Raw genomic sequence first — 10577 nt, forward strand, 5'->3', positions numbered from 1 at the left:
AAAGGGAACTAGGGGCCTTTTGAGCATTTTGAGCCTTGCCTCTGCTTGGAGCCTGCTCCAAACTCTTTGGAGTGGTCTTTTTTCCTAATAATGACTCACTGGCCCTGGCCCTGGCCCTTGCCCTGGGCTCCCTTGGGCCTTATTGGAGCTTCCTTTGCTTGGCCTGCTCCAGACTCTTTGGAGTGTACTTTTTCTCCTACTCATGGCCCTTGAGTCACTCTCTACTGCTCGGGCCTGCTCCCATTTCTGTGGAGTATACTATCCTTTCTAATAAACTGCTTTTTCACCACATTAAAAAAAAAAAAAGGGAACTTGTTTGTCAGTTGGTTAGAGCACAGTGCTCATAACACCAAGGTTGCCGGTTCAATCCCCACATGGGTCACTGAGCTGCGCCCTCCACAACTAGACTGAAACAACTACTTGACTTGGAGCTGATGGGTCCTCGAAAAACACAGTTCCCCAATACAAATTAAAAATAAATAAAATAAGAAAGAAAGAAAGAAAGAAAGAAAGAAAAAAAGAAAGAAAGGAAGAAAGAAAAAGGGAATTTGTCCCTTTCCATCTGGCCGCAGCCATCAGGTAGCCAAGATGGGCGCTTACAAATACAGCCAGGAGCTATGGAGGAAGAAACAGTCTGATGTAAAGCCCTTTCTTCTTGGTATGCTCCTGGCAGTACTGCCAGCTCTCTGCCCTCCACAGGCCCCTGCTCCACCAGCCCGATACAATGCCCAGGCTGGGATACAAGGCCAATCAAGGTTATGTCATACGTATATTGGATTCGTGTGCACCATGGTGGCCACAAATGTCTATCTAGTTCCTGAAGGTGTGACTGTGCGACCTATGGCAAGCCTGTCCATCATGGTGTTACCAGAGAGCAGGCTCTTCTCAGCGCAGTGTCCAAATTCTTGGCGTCTGGAGCAAAGAATTGAATGAGACACAGAAATAAAGTGGTGAAAGAGCAGTTTATTAGAAGAAAAAGTATACTTCAAAGAAGTAGAAGTGGGCCCGAGAAGTAGAGAATGGCTCAAGGGCCATTATTAGAAGAGAAAGTACATGCCAAAGAGTTTGAACAGGCCTAGCAAAAGAAGGAACTCAAAAGGCCCTGACTGGCAAGGACTTGGAGTTTTTATCCCTCTTTTCCTGTAGAATAGGCTGTTTCTCTCTCAGTGTGGGACCACTTGATTGACACCTGTGATTGACAAGAGGCTATTACCTCATCTTTTTAGACTGCACATGTTTCTTTCCTGAATTCAGTCTGTTATAATGACATTAATGAACTTCTGGACATATGTATGATATTATAATGATGGTATAATGAGGCCCAGGTGAAATGAAGGTTATTGTGGTCTTTACTATGTAGGTGTGAGTAACTGGTCTCATCTATTGTAGTTGGGTGTTTTATACCCATTTGTTTCCTCATAGGGGTAGATAATTACAGTGAAAAAGAGGAAGTTTTAGATGGAGAGGGGAGGTCTTTTGAGTGATCGCATTCTGTGGGTTGTGGTGGATGTGCAGAAATGCAGAGACCCAATGCCTGCCTCTAACTGCCTGCCTTGTTTTCCCCTTGAGAGACATGATTGCCATAAAATCTGTATGGGAAGTTGAAGGACAAGAGGTCTTTTCTTCTGTATCTGCTTCCTGCTGGGTAGGGGTGTAGAACTGTCCCTACCTATTGGGGGATTCACGGAACTCTCACCCTATTGGATCTTAGATGAGAGGAAGGGGTCTTGAGATCTGCCTGGAAGACTGTGTTGGCTTCTTTGGTTGGGACTGGTAATCTTGCAGGGGTATCATCTGTATCCCCAAGGCACCTGAATGAGAAAAAATAGACTTTAATAAATTTCTACATGATGGAAAATCCGTCAGCTCTTATGGAGCTTGTGGTCATTTAACTGGTCACTCAGGTGGCATCAGTGTCCAGGAGCTGGGCCCAGGACGGGTTGGAAAGATTAGGCTTCAATGATTACAATTAACAAATATAAATCAGGGCCTGCCGAGTGGCGCGTTGGTTAAGAGCTGGCTTGGGGTGCCAGAGAGCCCCGGTTCAGATCCCACATGAGGGCCAGTGACACTGCCCTCTACACCTAAGATGCTGAACAACAGCTCAACCTGGAGCTGGGCTGCCATGAGTCGCCGGCGACGGCGTAAGCTGCAGCCCCTGTGGCAGTGGGCTGCCATAGGCTACCGTGTGTAGCCAGCAGCCAGCGTGAGCGGCCGTCCAGAAGCCCGCGACTGATTTGCCTCGCCCAGGAAGAGCGCAATGATGGTGCCAACTTGGGCCAGTGAAGCAACGTCCTCCACAACTAGACTGAAGAACAAAAGGACAGCAACTTGTCTGTTCCCCTTCTCTTAATTCCCCAATAAAAATCTTAAATATATATATACATACATATATATATATATAAATCACAAATTTTAGGGTAAAGTGATTCCTATGATTCAGATTAAAAACAACTGATATACAAAACAATCAAGAAGCAGGGAGAGAGGAGCCAAAAAACTAGGAAAAGGAAACTTTAAGGAAAAGGGAACTTAAAATCCCCATAAGAAAGAAAACTCAAAGTTTTTCAGTGGGGGTGCTACCTGTTTGGCTGATATCAACGGGGTTATCCAGCTCAAGTTTGCTTGAAGCCTTCAGTCTGTTGCCAAGGAGCCAACTGGACACCACTGTGGGGCTCTGAGAGTCCTGAATTTTTACCAGGTCGGTGAAGATTCCACATACAAATTCTTTGAGGCAATCCTCATTGATGCATTCCAGAAAGCTACTGGGTGGAATCCTGATACCCAGTGGATCACCAGACCAGTCCACTTGCACAGGGAGATGCAAGGGCTGACATCTGCAGGCCGCAAGAGGCATGGCCTTGGGATGGGACCACAAGTTCACCATACTACTGGTGGTTCTTGCAGTGCAGCTTCGAGAAAGCGCAGTACTCTCCAGCTCCACTATTACTGCTAATATAAGTAATGTTTGCAAAATTCTTACCTAACAACGATTTAGGACAGTGGAAAAAAAAAAAGGGAACTTGTCATATCAGGTTCAAGATTATTCCTTGTGAGCTCCTCTGTATCTAAGACATCTTGAAGTACCTAGGGACAATTTGGAGAATATGGTTTTGTGTTTGTTTGTTTTACAAGAGAAAAAATCCACTGTTTACTTTTCAATAAGTTTAAATCCTTGAGGGGTACAGCATTACACAGATTCTGTGTCCTATGGCCTAAGCACCAAGGTTGCTTCGGAATTTGGCACGAACCATGCCACTGTTTCCATGAGCATGAGTTACCTTTCCTTAGATTACTCTGGTTTTGTTTGGTTTGCCACCAGGAGTCACTGTGTTGTTTTTTGCCTTGTACACATCAGCACATCTCTTGCCTAGATAGAATTCAGTTTCATCTCGGGCATAAACATCTTCAATTTTAAGAAGAGCTGTGTGGGGCCTGCTGAGTGGCTCAGTTGGTTAAGAGCTTGCTCAAGAGTGTGAGCTCTGAGCAACAGCGGTTCGATGCCCAGTCTGAGCTGAGCTGCCGCTAAGCTGCCAACAGGTGGCAGGATGGCTCAGCTAAAAAAAAAAAGAAGAGCTGTGTGCTCTCTCTGGTTCCAGAGACACTGCTGATAGTCAGCAAAAGTGGCCTGGGACCATTGCCTTCCAGACATATTTGTTGTTTTAGAAGTCCTGTTCCCAGCAGGCCTCCACAGATGGTGGAAAAAGTTGGGGAATATGTCTTTAAATCTTTACTGAATTCAGCATTAGTAAAAGGTTTGAATTGACCATCTTGAAAAATAAGCATTGTAGTTACTCATAAAACTGGCACCAGCCAAAGGGCTGCTGTCCCAATGACTGTTACCAACAAAACTTAGGTGTATTCCCCAGGCTAGGCTCCAGGGATGGAGAAGGGTGGAGCCTTCATGGTGGTAAATCTGTGGTTCCTTTGCAAACCCGAAGAGAGGGGCTGCAGGTCTGTGTTGTTTCACGTACTGAATATGGCCACCCACCAAGCTTCTGGCATGTTATGCACCAGTTACATAATCACAAGATGGCGTTTCAAGCCCTAAGTGTCTGGACTGTGAGAGCGTTTAAGAGATTTTTGTGTTTTGTTTGGGCTGTAACAGTGTTCAGTACACAGTAGGCACTCAAACATTTGCTGAATGAGTACATGATTCATCTCCCAGCTGAGTAAGGTCCCTGCTTTCTGCGGGCTGAAATTCATTACATAAAATACATTATGCAATATGATGACAGTCTTACTAGGAAAAAGTCTTAGGAAGACTTATTTTTCCTCCCAATCTTTCTAGTTAGAGTTGAGATGATTTAATTAGAGAAAATAATACATCATATATTTAGACTTTAAAATGGCATAAAAACTGATGGGGCTATAGGAAAAGTACTGGATACAGAGTTTTTAAAATTAGGGGGTGGTTTTGGTGGTCCTAAGGCCAGGGGCCCCAGGAATAACTGAATCTTGCTTCATGCCACAGTTTCTCCTTCCCTTGAGGTTTGGGAGGGTGATACACCACAGGGTTATGGTAACTGGAAAACGAAGCATGTCATAATTTATTGTGAAATGAGCTTGGGTTCCAAATTCTAGTCCTAAGAATGCTGGGGAGCTGGGGCTAGGCTCAAACCCCGATGTCAGTTCTCACCACACAGCCATAGAAGAAGAGACAGAAGGGAGGGGGCCAGAACATGGGCCTGCTCTGGCCACTTCTGCCACTTGTGGAGAAGAGGAAATAGTTGTCTCCCTTTTAGCCGTGATCTCTCTCTAGTTGTTCTGCAAAGGAGAAAAGAGCCCCACCCACCACGGGATCTCAATAAGCTCCATAAATCTCCCCATCCACAGAGGGGTAGTATGGTGGTGGTGGCAGTGGCGGCGGGGAGGGGGGGGCAAGTGTGTGGAGAGGTGTTTGGAGTGTCTTTGCTTAGGGGCAGAACAAAGTAGGACATATCGTTTCTTCTCTGGGAGGGCATCAAGCACCACCTGGGCACCGGAATTTTCTGGAGCCACATGTTGCTTCTGTTTAATAAAAAAGCAGCTTCTTTTGGTTCCAGGGAACACAGGACATAAGAGAATGTGTCTTTGGCAGGAACTTAGTTTTGTTCTCGGCAAAATCCACAGCTCCTAGATCAGTGTCTGGCAAATAGTAGGCCCTGAATGTTTTCAGGATAAATCCAAGACCTTTGGATGGGGTGGGGGTGAACTATAATGAACACAGTCACTGACCAGTATTGGAGAAAGTGTCCAAGCACAGGCACAGTGAAGGTCAGGCCTCTGGAGATGGAAGATGGCCCTTGGACCACCCAGGTGCATGCTCTGGGTCTCACCCCAGAGCTACTGAATCTCTGGATGGGCCCAGGTAACTGCACTAAGGAAAATAGGCTTCCCAGGCAAAAATTGGACGACTACATTTTAAGGATCAAGATCAGGAATTTGTAGGTCTGATGTGGTTTTTTTTGGCCCACATAATGTTTGAAAAATTAATTGCTTTTATTGAAATGCCCCCAAAAATGTAATTTCCAGTTTCTATGGAAAAACTGGAAGATGTGGCAATGCTGGCTCTGTCAGCCCGTCAGTTCCCTCCAGCCCCAGCAGGTGCTGTGTTTGCCACCTGACCACACTCTGCCATCTTCCCCTTCACTACTTCCTCATCATCCTCCCTGTTTCTCTTTTCTCTGGAACGACCAGGACAGCTTCCCACCTGGCCTCTCATCATGGTCTTGCCCTTCGCACTGTTTCAAGAGCAATGTTTTAAAACAGGACTCTGCTCCTGTGCCTCCTGATTAAAGCCCTCCACTGGTAGGCGCTACTTGCAGGCTGAGAATCATTTATGTGCCCACGAGGCCTAGGTTGGCCCTGGTTACCTTCACTGTCTCTCTGTTGCTGCCCCCCTAGTGGCTATATTTACCTATCACAGAGTCTCAAGCATCTTGGACTTAACTATACAAAACAAAACTTAGTTTTTCAACTCAACCTGTACCACCACTGGGTCCTTCCAGCTAATGTCAACTATATCCCGGACCCCTCTCTTTCTCTTACAGCTCACAAAAACGTTGCTGACCCTATCTTCAAAACACATCCTGGATTCGACTGTCTCATGAGTCCAGGTGTCACTGCCACTTTGTACCACTTTCTGTATGCTCTTGTCATCTCCAGGGCAATTCTGGACCCATCTCCCTGTGACCCTCCAGTGTCTTACCTTCCTACTCAGGGTGAAATCCCAAATCGGAGTCCTGACTCCCAGCCGTCTCCCTCATCTTGTCTATTCTGACTTGGCTTTGTGCTTGTGGGGCTCCTTCCTGCCCCAACCTGGTGCAAACCTGCATGCCTTGCTTCCTTACTCCGTGATTCTGCTCAAAGGTTATCTTATCGAGTCCTTCCCCATTAACTTACATAAAATAGCACTCCTCCCCACCCCGATTATCACATATTTAATACAGGCCTTAGAATGGTGCTGGCTGGGCACATGTGGGCACTTAAAATATGTGTTGAATGAATGAGTGCTGCCCCTTGAGCCACTATGCCTCTCTCCACCTTAGGGGAACTAATTAGGTTGCTCCTTTCCCCAGGGCTGTCCAACAGAAACCAAATGCAGCCAGGGTGTTATTTAAAATTTCCTAGTAGCCCTGGTTAAAAAGAAAAAGGAGGGGCCGGCCGAGTGGCACGATGGTTAAGAACTCGCTTGGGATGCTAGAAGGTCCCGGTTCGGATCCCACATATGAGGGCCAGTGACACTGCCCTCTACAGCTAAGATGCTGAACAACAGCTCAACCTGGAGCTGGGCTGCCATGAGTCGCCGGCGACGGCGTAGGCTGCAGTCCCTGTGGCAGTGGGTTGACATGGGTACTGTATGTAGCCAGCAGCCAGCGTGAGCGGCCAGCAGCCGCAGTGAGCGACCGTCCAGAAGCCGGGGACTGATCTGCCTCGCCCAGGAAGAGCGCAATGTTGGTGCCAACTTGGCCAGTAAAGCAACATCCTCCACAACTAGACTGAAGAACAAAAGGACAGCAATTTGTCTGTTCCCCTTCCCCCAATTCCCCAGCACTGTTCCCATCCCCCCAATTCCCCAATTAAAAAAAAAAAGAGAAAAAAAAGAAAAAGGAAACAGTAAAACAAATTTCAACACTCTATTTAATAACAATTGTTCAAAATACTATCCTTTTCACATGTAATAAATACAAAAAGTTTACTTGGGAGCTATTTTACATTCTTCTTTGGACTAAGTCTTCGAAATCCAGTGTATATTAATATTTTATATTCACAGCACATGTCAATTTGGATTTGCCATAATTCCAGGGCTTAATAGTCATATATAGCTAGGGGCTATCTTATTGGACAGCGGACCTAGATGTCCTCCCCACATCTTAACTCAGTTAGCTCTTCCTTAACCTTCTGACAGCAGCAGCTCAAGGGAAACCTTCTGTAAGCCACTCCCCAGACCAGACCTGATTTTGTCAGTAAAGAATATTTGCGTTCATAACTTCCTGTACTTCTTTTTCAAAGCACTTATCACAGCTTGAACTAGGTACTTCTACACCTATTTGATGAACATGTTTTCCCAGCCTGAGGATAAATCACCTGCTGGTAGTGACTAGACCTGCTCTGTTCCTGTCCATTTCCCAGTGCTTGATAAAAAGTGTCTAGCTCATAGCAGACACTCAATAAACATTTTTGAATGAATGCATTAAATGGCTTAATTCTTGCCTTTTACTTAGCATTTCTTTTCGCTACTGTATACTTTTTAGTGAGAGGTTCTCCTTCTGTGGAACTTCACTTTGCTTTTGCCTTTGTATGTTTTCAGACTGTTTCCAAGGCAAATTGCCTCCTTATTCATATTTGCTACTTTAAATTCTCTAGAGAGTATTTGATTGACTACGGTCAGCATTTTTCCAATTTTCCCCAAGAATGAGTAGTGTCAGGGACAACCCCTCCCCTCTCCCCACCCCTCCATCCTAATTCCTAGACCCTTTCATTTAGACTAATACAATAGGTGAGTGTGGGGTCTGGAGTTTGAATTTGATTAATTTTAACAGGTAATTCTTACAATGAAGCAAATAGGGTACTTTTGGGTCATTTTTTTCATGGATGCTCGCCAGCCCATGGATTGGCTGTTATTGTGAGGTGTCCACCCTCATCCAGGGAAATTACCGGTTTTGAGTGGGAAGAGCAAAATCTGGTTGCCCAGAGGAATCTGAAAGACTGGATATAGCACAATCATTACTTTCACAGTTTCCTAGGTGACAAGAACGGTTTTAAAGATTTCACGTGGTACTCGTTGAATCTTCCCGATTGCCCTGTGAGGTAGGGCTTGAGAGGTGAATTAAGATGTCCAAGGCTGCGGCCGGTCAGCGGCATTTAGCCGAATGTCCTGCACGCCCCACCGCGCCGGCTCCCCTGGTCGTGGAGCTGAGGCTCCAGTACAAGCAGCACGTGCATTTAAAGTGGGGCCAGACTCAGCAGCAAATAAGGCACTACTACACAACCCCATGGACTGCTCCGCACTTTGCAGGCCCATAGGAGTCGGTGAACGACGCACAGCTCGACGGACCCGTAGGGATGCGTCTCCCACACTAGAGTCGAGGGCCTCCAGTCCATGCCAAGCGCGCGCTGAGATCCGCCTGGCTCACATTTCGTCTTCCAGCTCCTCCAACACCAGGCCCTGGTTCCCGACCGTTCCTCTAGTCGCTTCCGGCACTTGGAAAAGCCAATTGTCACGTCCGAGAAGGAAAGTCCCACCCCCTTTGAGACTGAGGCAGCCAATCCAGCTGCTCGCTACCCCAACGCCCGTGCGCCTGGACGCACGACCTTGACCAATCCGTCCCGGGACGTTCTTCTAGTTCCGCCCCATGCCTGTCACAAAAGCTGTCAATCTTGCCATCGCCCCTTCACCCCGCGCGCACTTCCTCCCCGACGCTGTGACGTTTGCAGCCCTGTGCCCAGCGCGGTGGGCCAATGGCGGTGGCGGATACGGCGGGCCAATGGGCGGCGGCGTCTCATGAGGCCGCGGGTCCCGGAGCCAGAGGCCACCCGAGCCGGAGCGCTATGGAGCGAGGGCCCCAGGCGGGGAGGCGCCGCCGCCGAGCGCGCGGCCCGACGCCCCCTTAGTGAGCGCTAGAGTCGTCGCGGCGCCGCCAAGCCGGGCCGCGCCCGAGGGGCAGCCTCACCGGTCTCGGAGCCCGCGCCGCCGCCGCCGCCTTCCCGCGCGGGCCGCGGGCCGGGAGCCGGGCCGGGGCTGCATGGCCTCGCCCGCGCACCGCCGCTGAACCCGCGGAGCCGCGCCGCTCGGAGCCGGGTGAGAACCTCCGCCAGGGTGGGGGTCGGGTGGGCGCCGGGGTGTGGGACGGCCTCGAGGCCTGCAGGCCTTCCCGGCCGCGCGGAGCAGCGCGAGGAGCTCTGGGCAGGCCTGGGGGCCGGGGCAGCCGTGAGGGGCTGACGGGGGCAGTAGCTCCGGGTGGGCCTGGGGGCTTGGGGCAGCCTTGAGGGGCTGAGGGTGGACCTTGAGTGGGCCTAGGGGGGGCCCGGGACAGCCGTGAGGAGCCGACGGGGGAATCCGGGCGGGCCTGCAGGCCTGGGATAGCCGCGAGGGGCCGACGAGGGGCTCCTGGAGGGTTTGGGGCAAACATGAGAGGCTGAGGGTGGGTTTGGGGCAGACTTGGCGGGCTCGCGGAGTCCGGGCAGCCGTGAGGGGCCTACAGGAAGCATTGGGGGTGGGTTTGGGGCTGCCGTGAGGGACTGACGGTTGGCCTGGGGGCCGGGGCTGCTCAGAGGGGCTGAGGGTGGTCTCCGGGGCGGGCCTGAGGGGTCTGGGGGCCCCGGGGCAGCCGTGAGGGGTTGAGGATGGGCCTGAGGGCCAGGGCAGCCATGAGGGACTGAGGGTGGGTCTCGGGGGCCCGGGGTAGCTGTGAGGGGCTGAAGAGTGGGTTCCGGGGCGGGTCTGGGGGACTTGTGGGGCCCAGGGCAGCCGTGAGGGGCTGATGGTGGTTCTAGGGGGCTCGAACAGCCTTGAGGAGCTGATGGAGAGCGCTGGGGGAGAATGGGGGGGCTTAAGGGCAGCCGCGAGGGGCCAAGGAGGGACTGAGGGCCCGGGTCAGTCTTGAGGGGCTGATGGGGGCGTTAGGTGGGCCTGGGGGGGGGCACGCAGTCGTAGAGGGCGAGGGTGGGCTCCGAGGGCCGCGGGCACCTGGGGAGCGGGGGCGCCGACCTCTGACCCTCGGGAGGGGCGCCTTCACGGTAGCGGTGGTAGTTGTTATTCTCAGCGTCCCTATTATTATCGCTGTTTTGAAATGGGAGCAGGCGGGTTTCGGGCTCCGAGCCGGAGGGGGCGGGCGAGTCGGGACCCTGGAGGGAGAGTGGGGGCGCCTGGTTTCAGGAGGCGTGCGTGGGCTCGCAGAGGGACAGGAATTAGGGGCAGCGGCACTGGGGGTGTTGTTTGGGGGGGTAGGGTAGGCGGGACTGGAGGGTGGTTGGGAGGGAAACAGCGGCGGCGGCTGCAACAGCAGCCCTTGGCCTCAAGGAACAATGTGAGACGTTGCCTGAAATGTTAATTTCCGTTCCTCATTTCATCATCCCCTGGCAGGGCGGTAGCT

The 10577-nt window shown here is 50.6% G+C and overlaps 1 protein-coding gene and 2 pseudogenes across 5 annotated transcripts in view; 2 read left to right on the forward strand and 1 right to left on the reverse strand.

Moving 5' to 3' along the window:
- Positions 1 to 588: 588 nt before the first annotated feature.
- Positions 589 to 2956, forward strand: LOC109389163 (60S ribosomal protein L15 pseudogene; annotated as a pseudogene).
- Positions 2957 to 3167: 211 nt separating this feature from the next.
- On the reverse strand, positions 3168 to 3652 carry LOC109389176 (60S ribosomal protein L35a-like; annotated as a pseudogene).
- Positions 3653 to 8997: 5345 nt separating this feature from the next.
- Positions 8998 to 10577, forward strand: part of ANKRD11 (ankyrin repeat domain 11) — a 223199-nt gene continuing 221619 nt past the window's right edge. For all 5 annotated transcript variants that reach the window (XM_019654488.1, XM_019654491.1, XM_019654489.1 and 2 more), the window contains exon 1: positions 8998 to 9283. The gene's annotated coding sequence lies outside the window, so the exon portion shown is untranslated. The remainder of the gene's footprint in view (positions 9284 to 10577) is intronic.

The sequence above is a fragment of the Hipposideros armiger genome, unplaced genomic scaffold (assembly GCF_001890085.2).
Source record: "Hipposideros armiger isolate ML-2016 unplaced genomic scaffold, ASM189008v1 scaffold_224, whole genome shotgun sequence".
NCBI lineage: Eukaryota > Metazoa > Chordata > Mammalia > Chiroptera > Hipposideridae > Hipposideros > Hipposideros armiger.